Genomic DNA, 4,816 nt, shown 5'->3' with positions numbered 1-4,816 from the left:
TGTTGTGGCTATTGATTGGTCTCGGCGTGGGCAGCCTACCCCATCTTTTGCTCATTTAAATGCAAACGCCCTCTAAGGTCATCCTAACACCTCCCCTTCTTTGCAGATATCCGCCTGATGAGGTCTGATATTCCGGATAAGAGAACTGGACATTTTTTTTCGTATGATGAAATGCCTCAACATTTTTAAAGGCAGGTTGATGACATGAAGTGTTTCTTGATTATGACATTTCGCAAGCAAAATTCCAGACAAAAGTTCAGCAGACAGCCTATGCTTCTTTGTAAACTTTAAATTTTTTAAATCAACCCCAAGTTAACCCCTGTAAACTATCAGTGTGTCATGGACACTGCAGAACTGCAGGCAAGTGGTCCTCTGATCCTCCTGGTCTATAGGGACACCCCTTGATTCAAATGTTGTGCCTTGATGTAGCCTATCTTGTAGTATCACTTCCTGCTTTTGAAGTAAGGCTGCAGAATACCAAAAGGAATAAAACGAAAGAAAAGGGTCATCTGACTGATAAGTGGCACCTGCTTGCTCTTCTCTCGTGAGTGTGAGGGATCAATCTCATTAGCTTGATGGCTGCAAATTGGGAAGTCAGATGGGGGGGTTGATGGGCAAGGGTGGGGGTAGGGGTTGGGGGTTGTTTTAGGGAACAGCTGGGCACACAGACACTGATATCATTAATCCAGCCAGTAGTAGCTAATCTTACGCTCTAATAGTGGTTCAGCGCTGTTGCTATCACAACCACTAAAACAATCATCATCAGTGTAGGCTAATGTGATACTGTTAATTGTAGTGAATGTATTTGAAAACTTGCATTGTCATACAGTCATTGTGGCAATATACTGTTGCTTTTACTGAATGATCAGAATTCATTTACAGATGTTTGTGACGAAACTTTAACTTTTGTATGGGTGTATTCGTATGGGTGTTAATGTGTGCCTGTGTGAGGAGTTAGACATGTATACACAAAAAAAATACAGAAAGAACATTTGTCGTCATCCAGATGATCATATTGTGTAGATCTACATTATGTGGGTAGAATGAAGAAATGAAAGTAATCCCAGTGTTGGAATATGATTAGCCTATAATTCACAGCTATCCAGATGACATTTTGAGCAATTCATTGCAATCAATTGCTTGCATGTTGTCAATTAAGGCAGCCATTGACTGTTCCTCGACCTCAGTTTTCCAATTTACTTTCCAAATCAGCAAACATGGGCATATGAATATGTAATCATTAACCATGACAGCTATGGGAGAAAGTCAACAGGAGACATGATGTACACATACTCTCTCTCTCTCTCTCTCTCTCTCTCTCTCTCTCTCTTTCTATCCCCTATCCCATGCAGTTTGTGAGTACGTCGCATATTTTAGAGAATGCAGGTATTTGTGGGGTATTCGCAATTGTAGTTCCCATTCTTTCCTCACAGCGCAGAGCTGGCAAGACTATGAATAAAACATTAAATCCATTTAAAAATTAATCACCCCTTCCTAAGGCATAATTATGGTGCGATTTCTCCTAGAGAGTGGAGAAATAGTATGTAACAAAGCCACATTGTGTTGAGTAACACAGTTCTGTTGTGTGCCATGAAATATTTAAGCCAGTTTACACCCGGGTGAAACAAAGCACCAAGGTCGACGCATGCAACAAGGCCTGTTTCTGTTAGCAACCACCACTGATACTGTCAGCATAAATGCACCAGATGAACAGCAAAGATGGCGGGTTTACAGCAGTTAAACACACACACACACACACACACTAAAAAAGGTGCATATATAAATGTCATAGTACCGTGTCAACCATGAATTCCAACCATGAAATTACCAAAATCCTCCTTCATCAGTGCCAGAATGGATTGCTCCGTTTTCTTTTCTTCTTGTTTCAATTTAGTGTCAGGGCAGACGGCCATTATTTCCTCCTCATCTTTGTATTATGTAGTGTTTTATTTTTAAAAGGCTGTGTCATGCCTGTGTGTTGTGTGATTCCTTCCTAAGTAGGCTGTGGGATTTTACGCGTTGTTCTCCCTGTGTTTGCTCTTGTCCTTCCCGGGGGATGAAATACTAATTAAGCCAAAGTCACCCAGACTGAGGGCCCATCACATAGTTTATAGAGAGGAATGCAGATCGGGGACATTGAAGAGGCATACGTGCTTTCATTGGTCCTTTGGGCACTGTAAGGAATACATTATAGAGGAGCAGCTGGTTGTGTGTATGTGTGTGTGCATGTGTGTATGTCGTTTTAATGTGTGTGTTTGGAGGGAGGGGGGGGGGGGTCATGAAGCTTGTTGCAGTCCTGTCTATGTACTAAGGTGGACCCTAATCTGCAAAGATATATAAGCAACCACTACCCCTTTCTGTCTATCTTTCTGCCCCACCCCCGACCCCCGTCTCACTCTCTCTCTCTCTCTCTCTCTCTCCTCTCTCTCTCTCTCTCTCTCTCTCTCTCTCCTCTCTCTCTCTCTCTCCTCTCTCTCTCTCTCCTCTCTCTCTCTCTCTCTCTGTCTCTGCCTCTGCCCCTTGTAGTGCTGACTGAGCTGAAAGCTGCTGGTGCTGGGGAGTAGACTGCTGAATCAGGGGAACCTGCACCCTCCCGCAGCCCAGCAGACATGCGCCGAGTGTGGCCTCATCAATAATGTAAAGCCCCTCACAACAATCTGTAGGTGTGGAGCCATCTCTCTTCATCTGCAGGACATGGCTTCAGAGCTTTACCCAGTACTAAATCAAGTACACACACACAGAGGCTGTTCAGGCATTTTCTGGGATTAACAGTCTGCCATAGACCGGATAGAGCCACTGTGTAACATCAATGGCATTTTTCAACGTATTCATGTTATTGTATGAACGTATTCATTCATATGTGTATGGGAAAACAGAGTGAGTGTATATTAGACTGACAGTCGTTGAAAAGAAGATTAAACATTTCCATTGTGCGGTGGAAAGCTGTGCTGTTTCGTCATTTAAATACGGTTCTAACTTGTTTTCAAAAAAGCACTTTGACAACTAGCCTTAATTAAAAAAAGAAGCTCCAGATGTTTCTCAGTGGGCCAGTATGATGTCGTCGTCCCCCCCTCCACACACACACAAAATCTGGGAGCTGCGAACGACGCAGGATTTCCCTGAGGCACAGAATAACCGTTTAATTCCTGGCAGCACTGGGGTGGCTTTGTTTGCGCATGACGTCTCTGTCCGCTGTCATGGTGCATCATGGGGGGAGTCAAAAATCAGATCTTCATACATAGCCTGTGTGAGTCGACTGTGGTTTCAAACACGGCAGGCCCGCAAGAGCTCCAGATTCAGCAGCGCTTGTTTGCAACCCCTACTGACATTACCGAAGCGAACTGAAGGTCCATGAGGGAAACCAGGCTTCTGCTTACCTGGCTTTGTTTAACTGCTGAACTGTTTTCATTACTTTCATTATGTGTTGTTATTTATATAGCTAATAATGGAGTGCCTTTTTGGCTCAGAGGGTGACCTTTTCTTTGCAACCGGAGCTAAGCAGGTCTTTTGGTGAATCCATTGATTTTTCATCGCTGCCCCTGAGGCCCTGTTATGTTTATTGACTTTGGATCACAGAGTCCACATTCAGTCCAATAGATGGTTGGTCAGATTGACTAAGGTGGGGCAGGTAGATTAGTGTGCTGCTGAAATCTTTGGGGTCAGAAGCGCCTCAAGCCAGCGGTAGTAGAGAGAGAAAAAATAGGGGAGCGATTGTACACTCGGTGTATGTGCTGCTCTGATATTCAACCTGTTCCGGCCTCTGCCATGATCAATACAGCATAAAATCCATGAGAAACCATTTAGCATATTCACTGATCATCACTAAATTCTGTCCTCCAAAGAACCCTTTCTATTGATGGTACTCTGCTGACTCTTTTCATTTGGATCCAATACATTGAGTCTGGAAAGGGCCTGATAGGTACAAGAAACACTGTCACTCATAGAAAAGAAAGAAAAATCCTTATGCTGTGTTTTTAAAATATATATATGCCCATATTAACGCTAAAATACTTTTAATATGCCAATGGCTGAATGGTTTTCAGCAAATGTGAAAAATGTTAAGCAAAGCATTCTAAAAGCATTCAGTTATTAGAGCTTCCGTGACCATAGCAACATGAAAAAGCTCCCAGCAGGATCTGATGATAATCACCACCTATGGAAGTGTTTACATTCCTGTTCATCCAGCCACACAGAGGGTAATTGCTGACTGCATTCCCGTAATATGTGGATATATACAAAGGTTAACTTCACATTTCAGTGCCATGGTGCCCAGCAGGTCACACACTCTACCTCTAGGAAATGTAGCTTAGCCAGTGAACAATGTGTGTTCCTTCCCTATCATTGGGTTTGACCTGGCAAGAGAGTAACCCCAAAACAGCTACACATATACCAGCAGGTTTTATTCATTTAATTTAAGTTTGTAGGTAAAATCAAACTATCAGAGCAATTAGCTCATATTCGCTGCCTCACACTGACAGATTCAGTATAATGAGAAATGTAGAAGAGGAGTACATATTTTAGAAAGGATATACAGACAGACATGAGCAGACAGATGCACACAACACACACATTACTGTATTGGTACATTTGTTCAGACAAACACTTGCACACTTCACCTTGTATCCTAGTGAAGCCTTTTACTGGACATCGATTAAGGGGAAGCACTTTTGCAAGGACGAGTAAGAGAGTGATGGAGAGATGGGGAGAGAGAACATGCTCACAACTACACACCCACTCCCTCTCAGCAACGTCCTCAAAAACCCCTCCAGTGCACCATTGAATCACTACATAGAACAAGCGCCACTGGAGAGTCACA

This window comes from Clupea harengus, chromosome 8, assembly GCF_900700415.2.
Source record: "Clupea harengus chromosome 8, Ch_v2.0.2, whole genome shotgun sequence".
In the NCBI taxonomy this organism is placed as follows: Eukaryota; Metazoa; Chordata; class Actinopteri; order Clupeiformes; family Clupeidae; genus Clupea; species Clupea harengus.
The sequence above is the reverse complement of the archived record's forward strand: the minus strand, read 5'-3'. Positions refer to the sequence as shown.